General features: G+C 42.3%; 1 long non-coding RNA gene across 1 annotated transcript in view; it reads left to right on the top strand.

Moving 5' to 3' along the window:
• The window catches only part of LOC130322270 (uncharacterized), a 33,930-nt gene extending 18,197 nt beyond the window's left edge, over window positions 1-15,733 (top strand). The window contains exons 3-5 of the long non-coding RNA XR_008867815.1: window positions 9,282-9,366; window positions 13,407-13,550; window positions 15,603-15,733. This is a non-coding gene — a long non-coding RNA (uncharacterized LOC130322270). The remainder of the gene's footprint in view (window positions 1-9,281; window positions 9,367-13,406; window positions 13,551-15,602) is intronic.
• Window positions 15,734-16,054: the final 321 nt, after the last annotated feature.

Raw genomic sequence — 16,054 nt, 5'->3', positions numbered from 1 at the left:
GTAATTTGATCATCCTCCTTGGGCTTTTATAGCAATCTGAATTCTTTGAGGACATCCCTAATGAAAAGTTATATTCTACATCAAGCCATTGCCAAATTTCTTAAGTAGTTAGCTGGTTAGCTGAGCTGTGATTGACAAAACAAGCCAATATTGCCCTGTTTAATAGGACAGCTATCAGCTGAAGAATGAGCACAGGCCTTAGATTTGCCTTGCTAAAAAATTGATTGTAGGCTGCATATCTGCCCCTATAATAGGGGAAGCAGGGCAGACAATGGATGGAAGCAGGTGTTGTTATAGAATTTTTAAATGATCTATGACGTGTGCGCTCATTTACATTGTGGGAAGCTAATGTAATAGAGCTTATTAAGTATCCCAAAACATCATAATTAAATGGGCACTGTCAGATTCAAAAGCTTTTTATATGTTGTACATATTGGCAAAACATTCACCTTTCTAATAGACTTAATTAGAAAAATGTATTTCCTTTTTATAGAAATCATGGCTTATGAAATCATGGCTTTATCCAAGCTGAAGCACAGGCATGGACAAAGTCCAGAAAGTGGGGGTGGGCTAGCACTCCTCTGTGCTGTCTGATAGGACAGGAGAGAGCACAGAGGAGTACTATCAGACAGGAGAGAGCACAGAGGAGTGCTATCAGACAGGAGAGAGCACAGAGGAGTGCTATCAGACAGGAGAGAGCACAGAGGAGTACTATGAGACAGGAGAGAGCACAGAGGAGTGCTATCAGACAGGAGAGAGCACAGAGGAGTACTATCAGACAGGAGAGAGAACAGAGGAGTTCTATCAGACAGGAGAGAGCACAGAGGAGTGCTATCAGACAGGAGAGAGCACAGAGGAGTACTATTAGACAGGAGAGAGCACAGAGGAGTACTATTAGACAGGAGAGAGCACAGAGGAGTGCTATCAGACAGGAGAGAGCACAGAGGAGTGCTTGCCCACCCTCACTTCCTGGACTTTGTCCATGACTGTGCTTCAGCTTGGACAAAGCCATGATTTTATAAGCCATGATTTCTATAAAAAGAAGATACAGTTTTATTATACAGTATATTAGAAAGATTAATGTTTTGCCAAAACTGTCAGTTTTTGTATCTGACAGTGCCCATTAAAAGAGGTTTGACCACCTTAGACACTTAAAGGGGTACTCTGGTGGAAATACATTTTTATTAATTATTTTTTAAATCTCATGCTGCCAGGGAGTTAAACAGATTTGTAAATTACTTCTTTTTTTAAAATGAAAGTATTTATTAATAACTTTCATGTTTTCGGCAAAACAATACAAAACTAAGATAACATAAAATAACATACAGCCGGATGCAGAAAAAAAAAAAAAAGCAGGATTAAACAAATGCCAACACATGCTCATCGAAGCAGGTAGGTGAGGAGATCCATTTCCAGCCGACATTAAACACTAAACGGAGACGCAGACCACACACACACACGCTCACACACATTCCCGGAGTGTCCCTCGCTTCCCTCACCAGAATAAGGACAACCCTCCTACCCAGGAGAACCAACCCATTCTGGGGGTACAACCGATTCTCCTATAATAAGCCAAGGCATCCAGATTTTGTCAAATTTCTTAGGGCATTTACGACTAATGTACAACATCCTGTATAACGGTACATATTTTTTAACTAAGTTGAACCACCGTCCAATAGAGGTAGTGGAAGTTTCCTTTCAGGCCATAATCAGAACTTTCCGTGCACAGAACAATAAAAATCGAATAAGTAGGCTCCTATAAGAGCCCGAATCTAAGTCAACAACACCCAACAAACAGACAAACGGGGAAAACACACATAGGAATTCCAAGTGGTCCGACAGGAACTGTAGCACCTCCCTCCAGAAGGGTTCTACACAAGGACAGCTCCACGTAGCATGGAGAAGAGAGCCCACATCCGCATGACATCTAAAACAAACATCAGAAGAAGAGACAGCCAAAGGGGAAAGCCTAACCGGAGTGTAATATGAACGAAGGATGAGCCGAACCTGAATAAGCAAATCTCTTGTGCTAACCACCGTGGGATAATAGGACTTAACAACTTTAGGTTTATCCCCTGCCCTTTTCGCAAAGGCCAACTCAAATGGATTAGGACCCATTCATAACCCTGAGTCAAGGGTTTAGTGAGGTCAGTGGTTCCCAGAAGCAACTCTACTTCAGCAAAGGCCGGGGTCACATCAAGAGAGCCAAACTGCGCCACCACCGCATGTCTCAACTGGAAGAACCTAAACTGGGCACTTCGAGGTAGATGAAAGCGGTCGCACAATATCTTGGAATGAAGGGAAAGTAGGAAACTCCCCAAACAAGTGCATGGCGAATTTGACTCTGTGAGCGCTCCAAAACCATGCAGCCTCCAACTCCTGCAGGTGCTCAAAATGAGGATTCCCCCACAATGGTGCCCTGGGAGACATTACCGGTAGTGGAAAGCGTCTAGAAACCACTGACCACACCTCGGCCACTGTTCTAATAGGAGGCAGCAAGTTAGAAGCGGAGGTATATCTGTACAGGGTATTAGTCAGTGTTTCATATGAATCCATGAGAGCTCCCGCTAGAGCAGTGGAAGCGTTCGCCAGATCCAAATCAATCCACCAGGCAGCATACACAAGTTGAGACGCTAGGAGATGTTAGGAGCAGCTAAACCACCCCTCAGTTTAAGCGCGGATGTTTGTCCTGCCAATAGAAGGACCTCAGAGCGCCACTCAGCCTCGTAAAGAATCTCTTAGGGGGAAGCACAGGAGAAAGATGGAAAAGATACAAGAACTTAGGCAAAACAATAATTTTAAATATATTAATCCTGCCTGACAGAGATAGGGGTAAAGGGAACCAGGCCTGTAATTTAGCTGTCACAGATAACAACACTAGATCCAAATTCAACCTTACATAGTCCTTTAAACAAGCAGAGACCTCCACTCCCAAATATTTAAAGTGAGAGACCAACTGCAACCCGTGAGGAAGCGATGAAACCAGGCCCGTCGTCACAGACAATGGCATCAAGGACAACTTGGCCCAATTGACCCTGAGACCGGAAAAGGAACCAAAATCATCTAGAACCAGAATCAACAAAAAAAAAATTCCCACTGGAGTACCCCTTTAATAGAATGGCACGTTAACTTTGTTTGTGAACAGGAATGCAGAAACTCCATTTATATACATGGGATGTGAATTGTTGTTGGATTGGACAGCACCACAGCCAAATTTGTATGAAAACCAGAACATATAGTTCTTGACATTTGCTTGTATCATAGAGAGCCAACAGAGGATAGGGAAATGACAAATAGTGCTCACCTTACACAACCTATTCTATACATCTGCAGTACCATTCATATAAATTAGGTTGTAAGAGAGTGGTTATTTACTATTAATGTAATATTAATAATATTATCACTGTTTGCCCTTATATTCACAATGTGCAGTACCTACTGTAATTATATATATAAATTCATACTTAACCCTCCCCCATATACGAGAGTCATGTTGCCTTTTTTTCATGATTATTTTTCCCAATAGAAATATGCAGTTAAAATAGCTGGGGGTCATGTGACAGGTTGACCCTCATAGCTATGCTTAGGTTAATGTGTAAGGTGGTAGTCAACCTTGCTAGAGGGAACAGTTAGTGCTGGGCGGTATGACCAAAAATGTATGTCACAGTATTTTTCTAAATTATGACAGTTTCACGGTATTTAACAGTATTTTTTGCTTAAATGGGAATTTTTTTAATTTCGTTTCATTTTTAAAATGGGAAAAGGGGGGTGATTGTGACTTTTATTGGGGGATGGGTTAAATGATCTTTACTATCCCCTTAAAGGGGTACTCCGCCCCTAGACATCTTATCCCCTATCCAAAGGATAGGGGGTGAGATGTCAGATCGCCGTGGTGCCGCTGCTGGGGATCCCCGGGATCCCCGCTGCGGCACTGCGCTATCATTACAGCACAGAGCAAGTTCGCTCTGCACGTAATGATGCCCAATACAGGGGCCGGAGCATCGCTATGTCACGGCTCCGCCCCTTTCAATACAAGTCTATGGGAGGGGGCCCGACGGTCATCACGCCCCCTGCCATAGACTTGCATTAAGGGGACGGGCCGTGATGTCACGAGGGGCGGAGCCATGATGTCACGCGGCTCTGTCCCCTGTATCGCCCGTCATTACGCACAGAGCAAACTCGCTCTGTGCTGTAATGATAGCGCAGTGCCGCAGCGGGGATCCCGGGGATCCCCAGCAGCGGCACTGCGGAGATCTGACATCTTATCCCATATCCTTTGGATAGGGGATAAGATGTCTAGGGGCGGAGTACCCCTTTAAGGACGCAGCTTATTTTTACCTTAAAGACGCAGGCCTTTTTTGCAAATCTGACCACTGTCACTTTAAGCATTAATAACTCTGGGATGCTTTTACTTTTCATTCTGATTCCGAGATAGTTTTTTCGTGACATATTCTACTTTATGTTAGTGGTAAAATTTCGTCGATACTTGCATCATTTCTTGGTGAAAAATTCCAAAATTTGAAAATGTTGCATTTTTTTTACTTTGAAACTCTCTGCTTATAAGGAAAATGGACATCCCAAATAAATTATATATTGAGTCACATATACAATATGTCTACTGTATGTTGGCATCATAAAATTTACATGTTTTTACTTTTGGAAGACATCAGAGGGCTTCAAAGTTCAGCAGCAATTTTCCAATTTTTCACAAAATTTTCAAAATCAGAATTTTTCAGGGACCAGTTCAGTTTTGAAGTGGATTTGAGGGGCCTTCATATTAGAAATACTCCACAAAGGACCGCATTATAAAAACTGCACCCCTTAAAGTATTCAAAATTACATTCAGTAAGTGTGTTAACCCTTTAGGTGTTTCACAGGAAGGGCAGCAAAGTGAAGGAGAAAATTCAAAATCTTAACTTTTTACTCTCGCATGTTCTTGTAGACCCAGTTTTTGAATTTTTACAAGGGGTTAAAGGAGAAAAATCTTCCTAAAATTTGTAACCCAATTTCTCTTGAGTAAGGAAATATCTCATATGTGGATGTGAAGTGTTCTGTGGGTGCACTAGAGGGCTCAGAAGGGAAGGAGCAACAATGGGATTTTGGAGAGTGAGTTTTTCTGAGGGGGCATGTCAAGTTTAGGAAGCCCCTATGGTGCCAGAACAGCAAGAAAACCCCCACATGGCATACTATTTTGGAAACTACACCCTCAGGGAACGTAACAAGGGTTCCAGTGAGCCTCAACACCCCACAGGTGTTTGACAACTTTATTTTAAAGTTGGACATTTAAATGAAAAATTTTTTTTTTTTAAATGCAGTTTTTTCCCCAAAATTTTAAATTTTTACAAGGAGTAATAGGAGAAAATGTCCCCAAAATTTGTAACCCCATCCCTTCTGAGTATGGAAATACCCCATGTTAGGACGTCAAGTGCACTTCGGGAGCACTACCATACTCAGAAGAGAAGGAGTCACATTTGGCTTTTGGAAAGCAAATTTTGCTGAAATGGTTTTTGGGGGCATGTCACATTTCGGAAGCCCCTATGGTGCCAGAACAGCAAAAAAAAAAAACACATGGCATACTATTTTGGAAACTGCACCCCTTTTACAAGGGGTAAAAGGAGAAAAATCTTCCTAAAATTTGTAAACCAATTTCTCTCGAGTAAGGAAATATCTCATATGTATATATCAAGTGTTCGGCGGGTTCACTAGAGGGCTCAGAAGGGAAGGAGCAACAATGGGTTTTTCTGAAGGAGCAACAATGGGAGAGTGAGTTTTTCTGAAATGGTTTTATTGAGATTATGGAGAGAGAATTTGGTTGGAATAGAAGTCGGGGGCCTTGTGCATTTACAAAGCCCCCCGTGGTGCCAGAACAGTGGACCCCCCCCACATGTGACCCCGTTTTGGAAACTACACCCCCACAGAATTGAATAAGGGGTGCAGTGAGCATTTACGTCCCACAGGTGTCTGACAGATTTTTGGAACAGTGGTCCGTGAAAATGAATAATGTAAATGCACAAGGCCCCCGACTTCTATTCCAACCAAATTCTCTCTCCATAATCTAAATGGCGCTCCTTCTCTTCTCAGCATTGTAGTGCGCCAGGAAAGCACTTGACGTCCACACATGGGGTCACATTTGGGGGGGGGGGGGTCCATTGTTCTGGCACTATGGAGGCTTTGTAAACATGTTGCCTTCAATTCCGGACAAATTTTCTCTTCAAAATCCCAATGGTGCTCCTTCTCTTCTGAGCATTGTAGTTCGCTCGCAGAGCACTTTACATCCACATATGGTGTATGTTCTTACTCAGAAGAAATGGGGTTACAAATTTTGGGGGGCTTTTTTCCTATTTTCCCTTGTGAAAATGAAAAATTTAGGGTAACACCAGCATTTTATAATTTTTTTTTTTTTTCTTTAATTTTCCCATCCAAATTCGTCAAACACCTGTGGGGTGTTCAGGCTCACTATACCCCTTGTTACGTTCTGTGAGGGGTGTAGTTTCCAAAATGGGGTCACATGTGGGTTTTTAATTTTTTTTGCGTTTATGTCAGAACCGCTGTAAAATCAGCCACCCCTGTGCAAATCACCAATTTAGGCCTCAAATGCTCATAGTGCGCTCTCACTCCTGAGTCTTGTTGTGCATCCGCAGAGCATTTTACGCCCACATATGGGATATTTCTGTACTCAGGAGAAATTGCGTTACAAATTATGGGGGTCTTTTTTTCCTTTTACCTCTTGTGAAAATAAAAAGTATGGGGCAACACCAGCATGTTGGTGTAAATTTTTTTTTTTTTACACTAATCGGCCGATGTAGACCCCAACTTTTCCTTTTCATAAGGGGTAAAAGGAGAAAAAGCCCCCAAAAATTTTAACTAAATTCTCTCGAGTATGGAAATACCCCATATGTGGCCCTAAACTGTTTCCTTGAAATACCACAGGGCTCTGAAGTGACAGAGCGCCATGCGCATTTGAGGACTAAAATAGGGATTGCATTGGGGTGGACATAGGGATATTCTACGCCATTGATTCCCAAACAGGGTGTCTCCAGCTGTTGCTAAACTCCCAGCATGCCTGGACAGTCAGTGGCTGTCCAGAAATGCTGGGAGTTGTTGTTTTCCAACAGCTGGAGGCTCAGTTTTGTAAACACTGCCGTACAATGTTTTTTATTTTTATTGGGGGAGACAATGTAAGGGGGTGTATATGTAGTGTTTTCCCCTTTATTATGTGTTAGTGTAATGTAGTGTTTTTAGGGTACTGTAAACCTGCCCGTGTGAATGTAGCCTGTACATTCACATGGGGGCACAAACCTCCAGCTGTTGCAAAACTTCTTTTGCAACAGCTGGAGGCACACTGGTTGTAAAACCTTCAGTTAGGTTCTGTTACCTAACTCAATATTTTCCGACCAGGGTGCCTCCAGCTGTTGCAAAACTACAACTCCCAGCATGTACTTATCGCCGAAGAGTATGCTGGGAGATGTAGTTATGCAACAGCTGGAGGGCTACAGTTTAGAGACCACTGCACATTTATCTCCAAACTGTGGCCCTCCAGATGTTGCAAAACTACAAAATCCAGCATGCCCAGACAGAAAACTGCTGTGTGGGCATGCTGGGAGTTGCAGTTTTGCAAAATCTGGAGGGCCACAGTTTAGAGACCACTGCACAGTGATCACCAAACTGTAGCCCTCTAAATCTTGCAAAACTACAAATCTCAGCATGCCCAAACGGCTGTCTGGGCATGCTGGGAGTTGTAGTTTTGCAACATCTGGGGGGGGGGGCTACAGTTTAGAAACCACTGTATAGTGGTCTCCAAACTTTAGCCCCCCCCCCCCCCATATGTTGCTAGGCAACTACTCAGTAGTCTTCACCAGGAAGCCACGAGGGAGACGTACGTCATCGCCGCCCACCGCCCCTGGTCAGGTAAGGGACCTCCGCCGGTCACGCTACAGTTCCCCTGTTCTGCCCGGATTACCGTCAGTGGGCAGGACAGGGGAACCTAACTTTAACCCCCCTGCCCCCGATCTGCTATTGGTCATCACTTCTTGATGACCAATAGCAGGGATAGGAGGGCTGGCACCCCTGCCAACTAACTCCTATCCCTTCAGGGGGACCGGGGGTGTCTTGGACACCCCGATCCCCCTGATTTTCTGGGTCACCGGACACCGGTATCACCCGGATCTGCCAAAAATCGCAGGTCTGAATTGAGCGGCGATTTCCTGCGATCGGGGGGGGGGTACTCAGGACCCCCCCTGGGCATATGCACGGGATGCCTGCTGATAGATATCAGCAGTCATCATGGTCCGGTCCCCGACCGGCTAGCGGCGGGGACCGGAATTCCCACGGGCGTATCCATAGGACTAAGGATACAGATAACTTTTTTTTTTTTGCAATGTTATAGTCCCCATAGGGGGCTATAACATTGTATACACTGATCTTTTACATTGATCATTATTATCCCATAGGATAACATTGATCAATGATTCTGCCGCTTGACTGCTCCTGCCTGGATCTCAGGCACGAAGCAGTCATTCGGCGATCGGACATGCAGGAGAAAGGTAGGGGACCATCCTTGTTTCCTCCAGCTGTTCGGGACGCCGCGATTTCGCCGAGGTGGTCCCGAACAGCCCACTGAGCTACCCGGCACTGATTAGCTTTCACTTTAAACGCGGCAATCAACTTTGAATGCCACGTCTAAAGGGTTAATAGCGCGCGGCGCCATGATCGGTGCCGTACGCTATTAGCCACGGGTCCCGGTCATTGCTAGGTGCCGGGCCCGACATGCTATGACACGGGGCCCGCGTTATAGGAAGGGAGCGAGCGGAGGGTCTACAGGTTGGCCCCCTGTCCCCAACAGGGTATACACTCACCGGTATTGTGGTATATGAAAAATTCATATATTAAAAAAAAAAAAAAAAAAAAAACACCTTTATTCGGTATGAACTGGTATACCGCCCAGCACTAAGAACAGTACATCAATGGTAGTCTGCTCCCTTCGCTGTAAAATGACTGATGCGGTGTCTTGCATTCATTCATGCAGATCAAGTCACTAAAATCTTTCCATCCAGCAATGCAACTTGCCAGGATCCCAGAGAATCCCACATTATTGGTGCCCTTTTATGCCAAGACAGGGATTGACGGTTGTCATGGATTGAGAATATTGGATGCACCATACAAAGATCGTATACAGGGACAATGGTGACAATGAATTGTTTTTTCTATTCAGAAGTTTGCAAATATATGTATACTTTTACATTTGAACTCTTTCTGATATTTTTCTCTTTTTACACCTTTAGGTCCCAGGAGACATGGCTCATAGACAAAGCCCACCCAGCATCTTTGAGCATAGAATCTAATCCGCATATCTAATTGGACTGCAAGGTGAGTGCTTGTAAAAAAAATAGACAAGTACATTTCACGCTTTATCTCAGAAATATGATTCTTAATGTTTTCAATCTTCTGTCAATAGCTGTACAAGTGTGAAATATGCCTGTGGCTGAAAGCGAGACAAAATGCTGTTTATTTAAATGTGTGATCCTCCTGGCCTCTTAAAGAGCTGATTGTCAGAGGGGTCTTGTAGGCTTGACAGACTGGCACCAGTTTACCAAATGTTGAAAAGAGCTCTGCAAGCCTATTCATGTACTTGACTGGACTAACATAATAGATATGTATGAAAAGGACAGTGTGAAAGACCGGGAGCAGCTCTGAATAGGCAGTTACAGGATTGGCTTCTGCTAGAAAAACCTAGTATATTATGGGTATTTTGAGACATATTCATATTTTACGATCATAGAGAAATGGAGAAATTACAAATAGTATTGATGTTGCCAGTCACAACCAGTCAGAGGTTTCTTCTCCTTCCTTCCCCAAGGTGTGTGTGTGTGTGTGGGGGGGGGGGGTTAACCCTTAAAAGGAATGTGTGTCAGTGATGAGAGGTAGGGGAAGGCGGAGGAATAAAGATAAACCAGGAGGAACCATGCACTAAGAGTCTTTTTTTTATATGGAGGTTGGTGTATTTGGCTGCTCTGCTTTCACATCAGTAAAGCTGAGGGAAGATGGTTACCTAGTTAGTTTGGTCGAAAAAAGACATACATCAATCAAGTTCAACCAAGGAATTGAAGGGAAGGGTATAGTTCTTTAACTTTGCTATTACTTGTTTAATCACAAAAAAAAATAAAAAAAATTCTTTACTGATATGGTTTTACAAGGCTCATAAGCCACAGTATATACTGTGTATATATACAACGGTATATTAAGTGATTTAGTTGTTTTTTGTCTTGGAGAAAGTCTACCACATGCGCATGACAATGGAACTAAATGCCAGTAAAATAACAGTTTAATGATATGTAGAGGCTGGTATACCAGAGCCATAAAGGTTTTACAGAAAAGTGCATTCAAATACCTTCATGTGGCATGGGTGTATTGATTTAATTATGGCAAATGATATGTAACCCTTAAATAGGCATTGTCTTTTCTGCAAACTTTGCATAAGTACATGAGAAACTTAAAGGGGTACACCACCCGTAGACATCTTATCCCCTATCCAAAGGATAGGGGATAAGACGTCTGATCACGGGGTTCACGCCGCTGGGGTCCCCTGTGATCTCTGCTGCGGCACCCGACGTTCCTTTAGAACGTCTGGTGCACCGCAGGAGGCATGTGACATCACGGCTGCGCCCTGCTTGTGACGTCACGGCCATGCCCCCTCAATGCAAGTCTATGGGAGGGGACGTGACGGCTGTCACGCCCCCTCCCATAGACTTGCATTGAGGGGGCATGGCCGTGACAGGACGAGCGGGGTGCGACCATGACGTCACAAGCCTCCGCTCCGCATTGCCAGTCAACCGATGTCTAAGGTGCCGCAGCCGTGGGGGTCCCCAGCATCAGGACTACCACGATCAGACATCTTATTCCCAATACTTTGGATAGGGGATAAGATGTTTAGGAGCAGAGTACCCCTTTAATACAGTGAAACCTCTCCAAAAGACCACCTCTGTGAGAAACCTTTCCAAAAGACCACCCCCTTACCCAAACAAGGTTTTTTTGTGACCGAATTTTATTTTCACTTTAATTATTCATGCTTTAAGAACGCCATCCCCCTAAGAGACTGTTTTTTTGTGCAATTTTGGGTGGTTGTCTCAAAGAGATTTGTGTAAAAAAATCTAATATAAAAATCTTTTTGATCTATCTAATCCGAGAAAGAGGCTCATTTTCTGCTCCCCTCTACTAATTGTATCATTCACTCTAAACCTGCTTAAATGTATCTTGTGTTTACAAGAAAGACTGTAAGCTCACTAAGGGATCAGTCTACTTGCTACCCTTAGAAGTGTATGGAGAGGGGAGTTGGGAAAGAGGGAGAGCAAACGGAGACTACATGTAGAGTACACAAGCTTATTGGGAGTATTAGATTTACCCCAGGGTTTCATTCACAGCTTAGACTGCTCACACCTGCTCTATAATGTCCTCCATGCTATCACTGTTTTATAGAGTTATAAGGCAACAAGATCTCGTCTTGTGTGTGCGTGAATTGTTTGGTAGCCATACACCAACTAGCTCAGGGACAAATTAACATTAGATGTGAAACTTGCAGAGCATAAATCTGATCAAAAATGCTATATACAAGTTATATAATGGCCAGAAGTTATATTGCTCCCTTTGTACACACACATGACAGCTTATCCTGAAAAGTTTCCTGAAAAAAGTATGTTTCAAAAGTTAGGAACAGAGTGATCTACAGTGTGGGCCATTTATATGGATACACCTTAATAAAATGTGAATGGTTGGTGATATAAACTTTCTGTTTGTTGCACATTAGTATATGTGAGGGGGGGGGGGGGAACTATTCAAGATGGGTGGTGACCATGGTGGCCATTTTGAAGTTGGCCATTTTGAATCCAACTTTAGTTTTTTCAATAGGAAGAGGGTCATGTGACACATCAAACTTATTGGGAATTTCGCAAGAAAAACAATGATGTGCTTGGTTTTAACGTAACTTAATTCTTTCATCAGTAATTTACAAGTTTCTGAACACTTATAAAATGTGTTCAATGTGCTGCCCATTGTTTTGGATTGTCAATGCAACCCTTCTTCTCCCACTCTTCACACACTGATAGCAACACCGCAGGAGAAATGCTGGCACAGGCTTTCAGTATCCGAAGTTTCAGGTGCTGCACATCTTGTATCTTCACAGCATAGACAATTGCCTTCAGATGACCCCAAAGATGTTCCAATGTCCTGTTCCAATTTTTGTTTTGCCCATTCTGCAAATTCAGTGTGCCGATCTGGGTCATCCTTGTTGAGATGCTGCAGTAGCTGGAGTTTGTAAGGGTGCCATTTGTGAGTAGCTAATATCCGCCGAAGGGATGTTCGACTAATGCCACTCTCCAGTGACATGCGGCGAGTGCTACGCTATGGGCTCTTGCTGAATGAAGCTAGAATAGCCACTGATGTTTCTTCCTTTAGTGACAGATTTCATGCGTCCACATTTTGGCAAATCCAACACTGAACCAGTTTCACGAAACTTAGCAAGCAGTTTGCTAACTGTAGCATGGGAGATGGGTGGTCTCGTAGGGTGTCTTGCATTGAAATATGCAGCAATGACTGGTAACTGCGTTCACCAGACATCAGCACAATTTCTATCTGCTCCTCACATGTTAACCTCAACGACATGTCAATGGCTGTAAACAAAGAGAAACTTGTAAATAACTCATGAAACAATAAAGTTACGTTAAAACCAAGCACATCATTGTTTTTCTTGTGAAATTCCCAATAAGTTTCATGTGTTACATGATCCTCTTCCTATTGAAAAAACAAAAGTTGGATTCAAAATGGCCGACTTCTAAATGGCCACCATGGTCACCACCCATCTTGAAAAGTTTCCCCCCTCACATATACTAATGTGCCACAAACAGGAATTTAATATCGCCAACTATTCCCATTTTATTAAGGTATATCCATATAAATGTCCCACCCTGTACAATGAAAGTTTGATGTGTTCTTTGGGGACCTTTCCACAAAGCACAAGGGATATCTAAAGTCCAAACAAAGGTTGGATGCATACTAATGAATTGATCCTGCCTATCAATGAAATCTAAATTAGTGCACAATAAAAATCTTGATCTTTTGACATTTTGACGTTTGTGTCTGATTAGTCAGTGTCTATCATTATAAAATCCCTGTACAGAGCTTTGGTCCCCTTTAGGCTTGGAAAACTAAATTCACTTTCATGTCAAATGTATTTTTTTTTTTTTTTTTTTTTTTGCCTTATTTTGAACACCTGAGGACACATTGATGTTGGCTTTTGCAAGTCTTTCATTTTCAGAATGCTAAATAGATTTAATAGATTTATTTTCAAATATCCCATCATATCAGTGGTAGAACTGCGATGATTTACTCTAATGCAAAGAGTTTTCCCATTTTAGATTGTGTAGACAACAACAGGAATCTTCCAGCATCTGAACTTTGTGCAAGTTTATATACACTGCAGCGGAATGCGAAGCAATACAATACAGCGTGTTACCCACCTTAAACGTTTCAGTCCGCATGTTGCTCAAAGGCTAATAAAAGTAAGTATAAGCTGCTTTGCAAATGGACCTCAGCTCAGGAATCATTCATTGCCACCATTACCAACACTCCTAAAGGGGTACTCCACTGCTCAGCGTTTGGAACAAACTGTTCCGAACGCTGGAGCCAGCGCAGGGAGCTCGTGACGTCATAGCCTCACCTCCTCATGACTTCACGTCCCACCCCCTCAATGCAAGTCTATGGGAGGGTGCATGACAGCCATCACGCCCCCTCCCATAGCTCTGCATTGATGGGAGGTGACGCCATGAGGGGGCGAGGCTATGATGTCACAAGCTCCCGGCACTGGCTCCAGTGTTTGGAACAGTTTGTTCCAAACGCTGAGCAGCATAGTACCCCTTTAAGGAACTACATTTTATTCTGCATGAATGTGAACAATGGCTCTCCTCTCTCTAATGTCTATACACTTTGCACAGTGATATATAAGCTGGGCTAGTCTTACAGCCTAAAAATACTCATTGTATTTTCTGGAAAATTAATAGTTAATAATCATGTGCAGATTTATTGTGTCAAATCACAACTAAATTGAAGTCCCTCTTTCAATATCTTAAAACTGTTCCTAGATAATGGAAACACACTATGGCTAGTAAACTTATGGGTTGGGGCCTCTAGATCCTTGTGGGCAGGGCTCTTGATGCAGAAAGTTTCTTACATAGATGGGGGTGATATGGTTAAGGCAGAGGAATAATTAATGATCTCATCGGACACGTATGAGCAATATTTTATATATTTCTTATGGTTTTGTTTCAACACAATAGTAAACAGATAAGGTAATTATATAAAAAGGCGGAATAGTTTATATATATTTTGGGGCAAAATAAAAAGCCTATACTTACTCATTTTGTCACTGACCAAATATCTCTTCCTCTCCGGTTTTCTGTTGGAAATGCTGCAATGACGTCCTGTATATTGAGCATTTGATTCTTCAGTAATGCACTGCCCTTGGTGGTCACCTGGATGGAAGTAACCCCCTTTAAGCATGTTTTCATGTATGGGTTTTACTTCTTTTTCTTCTTCTCTTACATCCGCTCACACTGCAGCCTTTAAATGATCACAATCTGCTGAATTATCATTGTGCATTTAATTTAAAGGGGTACTCCCGTGGAAAACATTTTTTTTTAAATCAACTGGTGCAAGAAAGTTAAACAGATTTGTAAATCACTTCTATTAAAAAATCTTAATCCTTCCAGTACTTTTTAGGGGCTGTATACTAAAGAGAAATCCAAAAAAAGAAATGCATTTCCTCTGATGTCATGACCACAGTGCTCTCTGCTGACCTCTGCTGTCCATTTTAGGAACTGTCCAGAGCAGCATATGTTTGCTATGGGGATTTTCTCCTGTTCTGGACAGTTCCTAAAATGGACAGCAGAGGTGCACTGTGGTCATGACATCAGAGGAAATGCATTTCTTTTTTGGATTTCTCTTTAGTATACAGCCCCTAAAAAGTACTGGAAGGATTAATATTTTTTTTTATAGAAGTGATTTACAAATCTGTTTAACTTTCTGGCACCAGTTGATAAAAAAAAAAAAAAAAAAAAACGTTTTCCATGGGAGTACCACTTTAATTCCACAAATAATTGAAAAGTGAAATTTCAAGTCATAAACACATTGCAGCCCATGTTCTTGCTATAGTTCGGTTAGACTATTGCTAGAGAAGACGTGGCAGAAATGCAGAATGATTTGTCTGCATTTGCTGGTCAGTAGTTGGAGAAGATTTATGTTACACACTTCACTTGTCTAGGAAGTTGTACAGAGATCATAATAGATAAGCGTTATTATAAACACATTTATGAACATTTTTATTTGGTTGCTTCAGCGGATTATAACAAAATGATACAAAAAATTAGGTGCACAAAGCAGTAATGTGTTTTTACTGGATTCTAAATGATAATTGATGATGTTGTCATCTTGGCTGTAAACACTAAATCAATCCTGACAAGTCATTGAAGCAGTAGTGGGAAGGAATCTATAATGGACCTCAGCAGCATCCCATTTCACTTACCTCTCCCCTATAACCACTGTATTTTTCTTTCTAGATGTCCCCAATTTGTGAATGGCTCTGTAGATTTTACACCCTGTTTGTGCACTGAGACTATGTTTGACTAAGGAAATATGTATAGAGAATTCCATGGACTAGAATAAAATAAAAACCACCCATGCATTAATGCCATTGAGTTCTGTTTCTTCTGTTTCTTTTTTTTGTGTTTTACAATTTGCTTTACAGTACCAGCTTTATTATTTATTTATTACATTTTATTTTATTTAGATTTTTATTTTTACCAGTCCCGCAAGAGAACTTTGACCGCCATCAGCAGATCATTGTTATTATACACTTCACGAATACTCTAGTGCAGTGTGTTCTGCCTGTCAGCGTAATGCCAAGAGGCAACGTATCTATGCAGACACCCGTTGCTGCCTTGGAAGCCTATTGGCAAAGGTGATCATGTCACTGGGAAGTTTATTAGGTAAATGGCGCAGAGATTACTTA

This window comes from Hyla sarda, unplaced genomic scaffold, assembly GCF_029499605.1.
Source record: "Hyla sarda isolate aHylSar1 unplaced genomic scaffold, aHylSar1.hap1 scaffold_2311, whole genome shotgun sequence".
Classification (NCBI taxonomy): domain Eukaryota; kingdom Metazoa; phylum Chordata; class Amphibia; order Anura; family Hylidae; genus Hyla; species Hyla sarda.
Note: the sequence above shows the minus strand (reverse complement) of the source record. Positions and strands in the feature narration are given on the sequence as shown.